Genomic DNA, 14053 nt, shown 5'->3' with positions numbered 1-14053 from the left:
CAGTTAAAGAGATTAAGTAGCTGTATAAATATGCAAGTGATTATATTACATACATTATAAATATATGTATAAAAGAAAGGCAAATAAGATATAATTGTAATGAATGATAAAAGAAAAATAAAGGAAAAACAGTATAGACAAGTGAGGCAAAACTGAGGAAAAAAGCAATGAAAGCATATCATAAGTTCAATAGAACCCCCTTCTATTTTTTCTTTAAATGAACATTTACCATAACATCAGTACCTACTGAAGACAGATCTTGCTCAACCATGGTAGTTTCCTGAGAAGTCATTTCATATACCAAAAGTCTTTGAATAGCTTTAGACCACAGCTTTCATCCAAATGATTTGGTTTGGGAATTGAAAAAATATAGCCTAGAACTTTTTTAGCCTCCTGTGGAGAGCTGGAGAGCAAAAGGGGCAGGAACTCTAAGACTTCTGTTATCTACTAAGAGCTACAGGTCTGTCCCTCAAAATAATGCAAATGTATGCAAGCCTTCTCATATAACTTCAGGGGGTTTATAAGTGGCCTAAAAATAATTCCTTCGTTTTACAAATGGCTGGATTAAGACAGACAAGAATAGGCCTCCCTGGTGACGCAGCAGGTTGAACCCCAGCACTGTGAAGCAGTCCGCAGCCTGTGCAGCGCGGATTCGATTCCCAGCCAGCCAGAGAGATACCCACATGGCGCGGCAGACCTCTCCTGGCCCAACCGCTGCTCCTCTCAGCAGTGCTTTTGGTCTGTCTGCCTGTTATGCTCCCCACTCTGTCTCTGGTGAATCCTCTCATCCTCCCGCACCTCTGGCCTATACCCCAGCTATTGTATAAATAAATATATATATGTACATGAACATCTCATATTTAAAAAAAAATGACAAGAATAAAAGTGAGTACAAATGTAAAGATGGACTCCAGTGGTCCAAGTTTCCCCCACCCCTTCTCTTCTTCACTCTGCAAAATAATGGAAGGTTTTTTTTTAAAACATGTGATATCCTGAAAGCAAGCAGGCATTCTTCCTTAGTAGACTCAGGTTCAACTATACCAAAGGCATACTCGAAGTTGCTTAGCAAAATAGGAATGTACTGAAATCATTTCAGAGAAAAAAATGAAGATATTACAGAATATGGAGTTAAGTTCTCAGAACCACTGATACATGACACATAGGCTACTCTCAATTTATTTTGTTTTTTGCTCTCAATTCATAAAATTCACTTATTTATGAGCCAAAGGCATACATGATATAATTACTCACACAAGTTTGCTCTTAAGTCCTCCACCCATTTAAACATACTGCTGCTGTCTTATTTAGATTCAGAGACCCCTGAAATCTTCAAGGAGAATGAGAAGCCTATGAAGAATGACCAAATTCATATCGTTTTATTTGCAATGTAGGGGGCATGTGATGATATGGTAAAGAAATTAAAAATCTTTTAATACTAAAACTGGGAATAGAAGCAACAAGTCAAGAGCCTGTAAAGATGACATGACAATTCTAAAAGCAAATGGAGAACTGACATCAATATTTATAAATGTGATATTTCAAAGCAGGAAGAGACACTGCAGTTACTATTTTTGTTCTATACATGAAGATAGACACCTCAGGCCATAGAATGACTCCATGCAACCACACCAACCTCAATAACAAGAACAGAAAAGTGCTTAGCAGTCAAGGTGCCATCAAAATTCAGCAGGTTAGAGGAAAGACCTGAAGCAAAAATATAAGCAGTGCTCCAGGCAGGGGAAAAAAAGGTAATAGAAATTTAGCTGGGAAAAGAAATGATCTTGACAAAAAGCACATATGAGGCTCAAGCAGGATACATGCAAAGAGCCACCTGGAAGTCAGTCAGTTTATAGCTGCTGCAAAACTGGCTGCTGATATGTGAAGCTTAAATCAGTCAATCCCAGATCACATCGCATACTCTGACTTAAGAAATAAGCATGGTGTGAATAATAAAATTCCACAGCCCTAAGTTAACACCTTCGTTGAAACCTTATCTTTGTTTGTCTGCAGAAATCTCCTAGAGCATAAACACTGAACAGATCCAGTATTAATTAATTTATATTATCTATTTCACTTACATCAGCAGAAAATTAAAAGGCAATTTGAAAGGATAATATAATCAACCATGAAGACTAGTCTAATAATCACAAATACCCTGAGAGGTCAGGCAGTACTACTGGGCTTTATGGGAAAAGCTTTGTGCAAAAATCATTTAGCTGAAGTTCAGAGAGGCCTCAATTAAAACAAAATGTATATATTTTTCAACTACAGTATATACCTAAGTGGATATAATCATTCCTATAGTTGTGATTAAGCATGAAATCATTGACAGAGCATTTAACTAAGAAACTTTGGGACTTCTGAAGGGATTAGATGGCAGGGTGCTTTCAAGTTTTACATTTCCATGATTCAATTAAATATATTTTATATCTATATATCTCCAATATATGGTCTATAGCCAATTATGTATACCTATAAAATAGACAGCCAATTTAAAAAGCAACAAACAAGGTGAATAATTCACATAGGAACTCATCCTGTTTGAGCAAATGAGAAGACACACTCATGACGAATTTCTGGTTTCCACTAGAAATTCTACGCAGCTAAGTTTTTTACTAAAAAAAAAAAAAAACTACCTTTCTGTCTCCCAGTGAGTAAAAGAAAGCCATCTAAACCAATACATGACAGCTTTCTTCTCTCTCTTCTTGTCTTGGTAAGACAAGAACAGTACAATATGCCATACCTGTATACAGGTGATCAAATTACAGAAGATAAAGGTCCTAGTTAAATAGTTTTTTTTTTTTAAATTCATTTATTTATATAAGCACTGGGTACAGTCAGAAGCGCGGGAGGGTGAGAGAATTCACCAGAGCCAGAGCAGGGAACAGAACAGGCAGACCAACAAAATACACTGCTGAGGGGAGCAGCATGAGAGGTCTGCGTGCCATGTGGCACCCTCACCCGGCAGCCAGGGATCAAACCAGCACTGCAGAGGCTGCGGACAGCTTCGCAGCCCAGTGCTCAACCACTGCACCACGAGGGGAGGCCCTTAGTTAAATACATTTTACCAAATAAGCTATGTTCCATCATTTATATTTATACATTAGTGAAGGTATGAGAGGTAAGTGGTAGCACTTAGCACAGAAACTCCCAGTATATGTCATTCTTTATACTATGCACAGTAACCAAAATTAATATACATATAAAACATTTCAACCTACATAATTTAATTTACATGTTGTATCCAAGGACATTATCCCCCTGAACAGGAAAACTGTCTGCCACCATTGAATATAATCCATATTAAAAAAAAAAGTTACCAAGCCTAATCAGACCATTAAAGTATCAGGGGAATTTCATATCCACCACATCTGCCCCCACAGACGGGAACCTGACCTCAGAATACTGACAATATTCTCAATTAGAAAATAAGATAGTTACTACTTAAAAAGAATCCTTGTGGTTCTGATCAAAAGGGTCCTGTAAATTCCTACTTGAGATAGCCATTCTGCTCAAAACACAAGTATATATAAAATATCTATTAAAAGAAAAAAATAACTTATAAGGTAAAATCTGGTTCAAAACTAAGAATAACCTCTCTATGGACAAGAAATGCAACCAATGAGTGAAGCCAGAGTTGTTGTCCAATGAACTCTGGGTGGAGAAAGGCAGGTAGGATATGGCCCAGGTAGGGTTACAGAGACTTCACATGTTCCACTTGTCCAGTTAGCTGAAAAAACCCTCCATGCAGGACTGCAAAGGCAGGAGCAAATCAAAATCTAGACTGACCAAGGCTGGCAGGCTGCTGGTCTCACCCCACTCTTATTCTCCATTCCTGCCCCAGTGGAGGTATGTGGTCAACTACATTATCTTAAATACTATTAATTTCACCAATGAAAATTTACTTCTGACATTTCATTTTAGTTAATGCATCCACTGGTGCATGTTGAGAGCAGTATGTGATGCACTGGTTGCCTCTAGAGTATAGAGTCTTGATTAGGGTCTTTCAAATGTTAACTACCCCTGGAATGTGGATTCCTGATTAAAGTACTTCAAAATGTGAACCAAGCACCCCTAAAGTGCAGATTAAATCACTTTAAAGAAAACGATAGACAATATAAAACACCACTCCTTAAAGAAGACTGCCAAAAGCTGTGGCCAACTGTTATCTGGGCTGTCATTTACATGAAACTAGGATTTTTCAGTCTCCTCAAAGGAAGAATTTCAATTCAGAGGTAGAGATGAAGCCCACTCTGCATTGAGTTTTGAAAACAGAAGATCAGTGCACTAGCCTTTCCATAAGTGAAAGTGTGCTAAAGGGGGAAGTGATGGTTTGTTTGTTGGGGTGTGGGGGAGGTAGAATAGAAGGGTCTCTCAGGACAAAAAACAGAATACCCATGAACTGGTTTTCCTTAGAAAAGCACTTAATGTGCATGACCTCATTTACAGAAAAAAGGACTAGAATGGATGAATAAATTGACAGTCTCTATAAACATTCACTAAGATGAATTAGTTTGTAATCATTAGATGGCGGGGGGGGGGGCATGTGTGTGTAGCTCAATTGCCCATGGAGATACCATGATGTAGTATAAAGATCAGAAGTGGCCCTGGTATCATTTTAGATTTATCACTTCTATCGCTTTCTACCTGTGTGATCTCCTTCATGTCATTAAATCTTGCTGGACATCAATTTCCTCATCTGTGAAGTGAAGGTAGTATTATTTACAGAATTAGGCATATGGTGATAATGTGACATCAAAACACAAAAACAAATCCCACCCAAAAAGGTGAAAGAATATAGTACTTTAAAAATTTTTATTTTTAGAAATTCATAAACAGCTGAAGAGAATGGTGGCTGCTTTAGGTCCTCATCTCTCAGTATCTCCTCCATAAAACAAAGAGCAAGATGATTAAACAAAATAAAATGCAAAATATGACTTCAGAATATCTTGAAGACAGAAATTGCCCAAAATTCAAAACAACCTTTAAAAAAAAAAAAAAAAGAGGAAAAATATCACCCAATCTCAGCATCTCTCATGCTCCAGTTCTACTCCTCTGCTACAAGGCTTACCTCAAGCAAAGGTAAACTGAAAAACTGTTAAAGAGATAAGAAGTTGACCCTAAGATTGATGGAAAAAACTGTCAGTAGAGGAAAACAAAGTTCACTATAAGTTCCAATGTACTAAGAAAGCATCCAAGCAGATCAGAGCATGTGCTATATGGAAGACTTCACAGCAAGTACAACTTGAAGTTCTCCCCTTGCTTCTAGGGGAGAAATAAGACAAAAAAAAAAAAATTTAAAAAAAGGAGAGGTATGCCCTTTGGTGGACAGATGGTAAAGGGGAAAATAAATAAAAAGAAAAAATTCAAGAACCTTCAAGATAGAAGAAAAGTTCAGAGAGCAAACAACCTTCCCTTACCACCAAAACAAAACAATCCAAAGTATCTGGATTTTGCTATACTAACAGATAAGGGAGCGATTGTGCCAGGATTTCTGTCAAATGCCCCAATAACACAAAATGGACAGAAAAAAGATGAACAGATTCAGAAAGAGGTATTACCCAAAAAAAAAAAAAAATCAGAAAATTCAAGACACAACGAAGGAGAATTCCTTCTGTAACAGGGTGGTCCCCAGGAAAGGGGGAGGTTCCAGGCTCCATGCCCCACCCAAATGGAGGGTGGAGCTGAACAGGAAGAGAAGAGGCTGCAGAGGAGACTGAGGAAGGAAGGAAGCAGGATGGAGCCAGGAGACCTGGAGGAGGCGCATGGAGCCTAGAGACCCGTGAAAAAACTGAGCTTGTCTTTTGGTCATGGACGGGGTGACACAGATGTGGGTGAGACCCGTGGGGAGGTGACAATGGCAGCTTTTATCTTGATTTTGCTCTTTTCCTTCTGGGCTTGTCTAGTTGTTTCTGACCCTTTTCTGTGGGTCCCCACTGGAAGATGCTTTACACTTGTGGGAGGCTTTGGGGCCTTGCTCTGGGCCGATCCCATATGGATGGACTTTTACCCACGAGGGGACGGGTAACTTTGGGTGCTTCACTTAGAAACTAGACTCTTTGCCTTTCCTGTATTGTTTCCTAGTTTTATTAAAGTTCCTTCCTGTTAAAGTCTCATATGTTTTGTGTTGATGCAGCGGATGGCAGAACCCATTTGGAACAGGCAGGTTTGCGGGGTTTGGGCTGCCCCTCTCCCTGTCCTGTAACACTTCCAGTAAAACAACTTTTAAGCACAAGGTAACTATATAGAAGACAACACTCCAGATGGAAGTCATAGACTCAAATAAGTATTTATGGATATGAAAAGAACCGTAAGCCAGACATCCAAAAACTAAGAACACCCACAGACCAAAAAAAAAAATAAAAAAATAAAAAAGGCATAAGAAGGAAACTGACTAATTTCAAGATGTGGCTGAAGACAATTATATCAGACAGGAAGAATAAATTAAAAAAATACTCAATGGAGAATAGACACAAATGAGAATTTCATAAAGTGAACTGTGAACATACAGGAAGGCTAAATAGAGAATAAAAGATAGCAAAAGGAAAACAAAGACACCAATGAGAAAGCAGTGGAAATGGAAGACAGGCAAAGAAAAAATATATATTATCAAAATGATGAAAACAAACAATAAACCAGAACTAATACTTAAAATTGCCAAACAAGAAAACTTGTGAGAAAATTTTTTTATCTTGAATTTACAAAATGAAAGTGCCCTTTGGGTATCTGGGAAAATTAACTCAAATGAAAAAGGAACAACACATAGCCTACTAAAACTGTCAAATTCCTGAGCGGAAAAAAAAAGAAAATCCTTAAGACCTACAAGATTAAATGACAGAAAAAAATAGGCATCAGAATTTTCTTAAAATATGCAAAGGAACACAACAATAAAATACCATTTTATAAAAATTCCAGTAAGGAATTTATATCCACCCAAGCTGTCCTTTCAGTATACATAAGCTATAGAAAAGCAAAATCCTAGGAAAAGAAACATTCACTAAGCAAAGAAAAAAAATGCATAAATGAAAGCACAAGAAATACCTATCTCAGAAAAAAAAGCAAATGTAACATAACACACACACATATTTATGACATACTTTAACAGTTTGATATGTATCATAAAAAATACATATCAGCATATTTAACTCATCTATTGCAAGAAAAAGATTTTCAATTTGGCTCACAAAACAAGGCCCAACTACATGATATAAACATACCTAAAACAAACTAATTTAGAAAGGTTAGAAATAAAGAATGAACAAAGGTATGTCAGTCACAAAGCAACACAAAGGGCATTTCTAACTACCAAAACCCACAATTCACAATGAAGCTGAAACACAGATGATTATTTATCTCCCATGGACATATATCAAACACTACACCAAATAAGAGACAAAGCACTATTCTCAGGTATCCATGGGATATTCACAAAAAGTAATTATATTAATTCTCCAGGAACATGACAATAGTTGCATAAAGTAGAAGTACTACAAACACACTTGAGTTCAATTCAACATAACTAGACAATATTAAGAGGAACAAAACACAAAATACCCTTTTATCTTTAAAATTGTATTAAAATTCTATACATATTTAAAGTAGAATATAACACTTTTATCAGTAAAAAATGAAAAAATCAAAATACATGATTTCAATTTCCACCTTAAAAAAAAAACAACAGAAAACACAAAGGGGAAGATAGTAAAGATACAGGCAGAAAATAAAGAAATAGAAAACAGAGAAACAATACACCTCATCCATAAATCAAAATCCTGGCTATTGTATGGAAAGAAAAAAACCTAACACAATAGGTAAGCTGCTAGCTACACTGATCAAGAAGAGTGAGAGCACAAATAAAATAACACCAAAGAAATGAAAAAATTTCAAAAGCATAAAAAATACTTTGTCAATCTTTATGTAAATAAAACTTAATTTTTTCTAGGGAAATACAGGTTATTAAAATTGACATTACAGACATAGAATGTGTAAAATGAACAGTTTATACACAAGAAGTAGAGAAATTATGGACTAAAGGGAAAAATGTGGAAAAAAACAAATTCAAAGTACTTTCACAATAAAATTCCCCAACCCTACAAACATGAGACAGTCCCTATGCTACATAAATTATTCCAGAGCACTGAAAATAAAGGAAGACTTCCAATTCCTTCTTTGAAGTGATTATTATACTAAAACCAAAATCTGCTAAGATTTAGACTACAAGCTAATACCATTTATGAATGCTCATGCAAAAATCCTAAGTAAAATATTAGCAAACAGAATTCAATATCACATTGAGAAAATCATACAATCTGATGAAGAGGGATTTATACTAGGAACGAAAAATTGGTTCATTATTAGGAAATCCCTTAATGTTGATAGATTTAAAGACAACGAAAAGCAGGCAGATGACCATTCCCACAAATATAGAAATGCACTTTAAAGTTATTCAAATTGACCCACAATTAAAGGTATGCAAATTAAACAATACTATGATTAAGATTTTCATCTACCAGACTGGCAAAAATTAAAAATATGACACATTTTCTTAGCAAGGTGGTGGGGAAAGCAAGCACTGTAATACCCTGTGGTCAGAATACAAACTAGTACAACTCTTTTGGAGAAGAATTTGGTAATACCTAAAAAAAGTACATATGGACTTATCTTTGGAGTAAGCAATCCTTCTTCTTTAATATTTACCCTAGTTATACACCCCCACCAATACGAAAATATGTAAGAACAAGGTTATAGGCATGTCTGCATATGTTATAATTCTGACACTGTGACATATGTTCCCAACAACAAGTTGAAATCTGGGGGGAAATCTCAATTAAATGTAGTATTTTGTATAACAGAACAAATTACTATTTGTACAATATTTTATTCATTCAATGTTACAAAAGTCGCAAATGAATTTAATAGTATGTACTTTAAAAAAAAGTAACATAACATTACTGGGAAAATTAGGGAAGAAAATGAAGGTAAGTAACTTTGGATTTTTGACTATTTTTACCATATACTAGAAGACTTATGGCCTGTAAATAAAATTGCACACAGATATTGTACTCAGATTAGTAAATCTATTCTTAACAGGGATATGAGTTTTCATGGGTTAGCAATTCTGAGAGTATGATATGTGTATGCTAAGATTGTGCAACTATGTAAAAATAGCCATGTGTACACACAGAAACAAAGATATCTGCATTTCCTTGCTCTGTCAGCTCAGATGCACTCAGTGCTGACATATCAGTAGCAACAAGTACAAGTAAAACACTTCTTGGGTGCCAAATATCATTCACTTATAACGGGAACCAGAGTTCCTTAGAGAACTGCTTTATTCCAAGGAATAGTTCATTTCACGAGAAACTTCAAGGTGAACCCTGAATGTCCTGTGATGACAGGATGCAAGGAAGTGTTCAAAAAGGGAGAGTGGCAAGTTGGAAGGACACAGGAACTAGGCTGAATAAGGTCCAAGTGGCCTATCTGGGACATTTGAACAACAATTTGAACAACGAAAATAACAGTGGCAACTGATTGTAATTCATAGAAGATAAATATCTACCAATTTTTTCCAAGAATTCTTACTGATAAAAACAATTAGTGAACAAATGAAGAGACAGTTCTTCATTGCAGAATTCCAATTAGCAAACACAGAAAGAATGATAGAGAAGAAAATCATAATTTGGCCACCTAATAATTGCTGCAGGCAAGAATCACAGCTCAGAATGTGCAATGCATTTGAAAGAAGAAAAATAGATGATCGGGTATTTTTAAATATCTCCATAGCACAGTAGATGCTAAAAATAGGGAAAAAATACAATCTATAGCTTCCTTCCCACGTACTTTCCACCTAGCAGAAGGATAGATAATCGGCCAAAACTTAAGCTCACATATAATACTTGATGAAATTTCAGAGGCATTTCCCTGAAAGGCACAACCCACTCTTGCCACTATCACTAAACATTACATTCCCATACCCTGCTGTAGAAAAATTAACAAAGAAAAGGAAGATGACAAATAAGTTAGACTTTTGAGAAAATACTAACTGTAGAGGCTATTCTTGTTTACATACAAAATCCGGGAAAACATACAAATACATTTTCGAAATATTCTAAAATACTGTAAGAATTTTTTAATAATTCAGCAAAATTGCTAGAAATATATACCTGAAAAATTAAGCTTTTCAGAAGAATAATCAAACAGAAAGAAATAGGCACAATAACTGAAAATAGAAAGTGCTTAGTTGTTAATATATCTAATAAAAGATGAATAAGACACATGGATCGCATGAAAAGAAATCTCAAGTTCATACACGGGAAGACTCAATAAAAGATACAAATTCTAATTAGTCCATCAAGTAAATAAATGCCAATCAAATCCCAATAGGGGCATTATGAAACTTGATATCCTGACTTTAAAATAGATAGGCAGGGCCTCCCTGGTGGTGCAAAGGGATTAAAACGCAACCAAGGAAGCTATCCACAGCCTCTTTAGCACGAGTTCAATCCCTGGACAGGGAGCAACCCACATGGTGCAGACGACCTCTCCTGACTCACCCACTGCTCCCCTCAGCAGTGTACTTGGGTCGATCTGCCTGTTCTGGTCCCCATTCTGTCTCTGATTAATCTTCTCACTCCCCACACCTCTGGCCTGCAACACAGCTCTTGTATGCATAAATAAATAAATAATTAAAAAATATAAATTAGGCAATACAAATAGCCTAGAACATTTGGAAGACCATCAGAATGGACTACTTCTCTTGCTACATTTCAAAATATACTATAATACTAGAGATATTAAAACAGAGGGTATCAACTCAGGGATAGTACAATAAAGCCTATAAAAGCTCACATATTTACAACCAAGTTAAGTGGCAATAAAATCAGTAAGATTCTCTACTGTCTTTGTAATTTTTTCTATAAATCAAACTATTGAAAAAATAAAAAGGCTACACTCTCAGTAAATGCTGGACCTACTAGTAATGTACAAGAAAACAAAACTCAGTTCCTGATCAAATATATATGTAAATTTCAAATAGTTTAAAGAAACCTAAGCTTAAAAAGGAAAGCTGTAAAATATTATCCTACACCCCTAAAACACAACTTTGTAAACCAGTTTGCCTCAACTTAAAAAGAAAAAAAATCATTTTTCATTATATCATACTAGGAAAACAATTGTTTTTCCCACCAGTGTTCCTTATACCTTCTTTGAGCATTGCTCCCTCCTCTCTTAACCCCAGAAACCTCACTTCATTTATTTATTAATAACTACTATTTTTTGTAAGCACTTTGCCAAATAGCACAGGAAAGGATTTCTTAAAACAGAAGGGATACAGAGTATAAGGAAAATATTAATAAATTTAATTACATTGAAACCAAATATAAAACATGTGTATAACATAAAAACAAAGTAAGAAATTATAACTAGAAGTTATCTGCAAGCAAGTCATTACAGAACAATGATTAGCATCCACTTAACTATTTCACATATTTCAGAGGAAGAGAATGGCATAATAAACTGTGCAAACATGATGCATAAGAGACCCTCATGGGAAGATGCTCAACACCATTAGAAACCAGAGAAACACAAATGAGCAAAACAAACTAAAAAAACAAATAAAACCTGTCCAACTTGCAAAAATCAATTTATAAAAATTAAAGATTAATAAAAGTCAATTTTAAGAGCAAGGAAGTAGAGAAACTGAAGTTCATGTACTGCTTGCAGCAGCCTGCGTTGGTGCAATCACTTTGAAAAGCAATTTGTCCAGTAAAGTCTAATATGCAAAACATCCCTGTATACACTGAGACACGGAGGCATCCGGAAAGCAAGGCACCTATGGGGAGCAATTGTGCTTATACAGCACAACTGGGGTAAATGGAAGAGGCTGCATGCAGTTGCAGAGAATTTGTCTAGGGATTTTGACTGCCCTCAGGCTCAACTGGTGACCACAAAAGTTGAAGGATTATCTCAGATATATCTGTAACCCATCCCTAAAAGGTCAGTGGGTAGGAAACTAAATATGCAGTGAATATGGAAAAATATTAAGATTAATCTAATGGGAAGTATATGGTAATAATGATCTGATTTATGAATAATGTATTTTATAATAAATACCCATAATAAATATACTTTATGTAATTAAAAATAAACTATGAATTCTATTTTCCATATTTATCTGTAATCCATTCCCAAGAGGTCAGTGGTTAGGAAACTATCCTATCAAAGTATGTACAAAGAATATGCATGCAATGAGGTTCTTAACAATGAAAAACTAGAAATAACTTAAATCTTGTCTACCTGTAAGAGTGGATGGATTGTAATCAAAACATAGTAAAATACCATACAGTGGTAAAATTGATAAATTAGAGCAACATAATCATGTGGCAAAATCCAAAACTTATGAATGAAAAATACATGTAAGTAGAATACATTTACACATACAATTGTGAACAAACTGTAGAATTAAAATTAATAATACAATATACTTGAGATAAAATACTCAAATGAAAAATAATTTGCATACATATATAACCAAAATATAACATTGTTTACAGAACTATATTCATGTTTAGTATGTAAACTATTTTCCATATTTAGCAAATTTAAATACATGATACACACACACACACAGAGTGAAAGTCTGATGACCTCAAGATAAGAGAACAATTTCAAAACAGCAGTTACTTCTAGGATACAAGAGAGGGGAAAGTAATTGAGAAAGAATTCATGTAATCAAGGGTGACTTCAATCATACCTTATTTTTTTAAAGATAATATGAAGTGAATATGGAAAAATATTAAGATTGATCTAATGGGAAGTATATGGTAATAGTTATAATGATCTGATTTAAGAATAATGTAATATATTTTATAATAAATATGCATAATAATATACTTTAAATAATTAAAAATAAAGTATGAATTCTATTTTGTCTCATGGTATATAGATATAGTCCTCAGCTCTACTTACGATCAGTCACAGAACTCATCAGAGATATTTCCCAAGAGCAAAGGCAAGAATACTTTAGGAGTAGGTGGTTTAAAATGCTTAGAGAGACCCTGACCTGAGTAAATTAACTCAAAAGGCATCTGGACAACCAGATCTTCACCATCCTATTCTAAATATTAAGTTCCAAGAAGAGAAATCTTCATCTCATTTTATACCAGGGTTCGTAGCTACCACCTGTGTAGAAAGGAATTTTTGAAAATCAGACCCAAATTTTTTAAGACAAACATCAAATCTCAGAATAAGACTAGGAAATAAAATGTACATCAAGAAAACATCAGCAAAAGGAAAAATGTTATTTAATTTGTGCTCTCCTTAAGTTCTATTACTTAACCTAGGTTGGCACCAAAAAGGAAAAGAAGTAAGAAGTCCAGTTTCATTATAGTTATATTCACAGCAATCCCAGCAGGAGTATGAATAAAATGAATCAAGAAGCCACAAATGAAATGCCTGTGTACCCTGGGAATAATTGCTCAGTCAAAACGTTCCGAAGGCAGTTTGCTAAATGAAAGGACATAGTGGGAATCCAAAAGCTTAAATCAACATTTTACTACAATTATTGGCTTTTTTCCACACTTCTCCCATCCTTCTACCTAAGTTATAGTTGAATTACCACATCTAAATTAGACATTAGTTTTCCTGTACGTTATGAAATAGTGTGACTGATGACAGTAATAGGAGAAAAGGCTTGCAAAATACATCTCTTACATATTAGAGTGGGAACAGCATGAGACCAGGTCCTACAATTACCATCTTGGTTAAATCTGAACCAATCACTCAACCTCCCTGGATTCAGTTTTCATTTTTGCAAAATGATTTTTAAAAATAATGTCTGATAAACTAAAGAGATTAAGCAATTTTTCGTGTATTTACTAGCATGAGTGTATCTTTGCAAAATGCCTATTTTTTTTTGCCATTTTTCTATTCTTTTATTGATTTATAGGGGTTCTTTACGTATCTAAATACATCACCTCTGTTGGATAAATGCCAATCTTTCCATGTACCTGTAAATTGCTCATTATTTGCCCATTTCTTCATTATGCCACTTTTT

At 34.9% G+C, this 14053-nt stretch overlaps 1 protein-coding gene across 1 annotated transcript in view; it reads right to left on the bottom strand.

Moving 5' to 3' along the window:
* EXOC4 (exocyst complex component 4) overlaps positions 1 to 14053 on the bottom strand; it is a gene marked incomplete at both ends in the record, with an annotated part of 653799 nt that overhangs the window by 579760 nt on the left and 59986 nt on the right. The window lies entirely within an intron of this gene.

The sequence above is a fragment of the Talpa europaea genome, assembly GCF_964194135.1.
Source record: "Talpa europaea genome assembly, chromosome: 3".
In the NCBI taxonomy this organism is placed as follows: Eukaryota; Metazoa; Chordata; class Mammalia; order Eulipotyphla; family Talpidae; genus Talpa; species Talpa europaea.
This window is presented reverse-complemented; position numbering and strand designations above follow the sequence as displayed.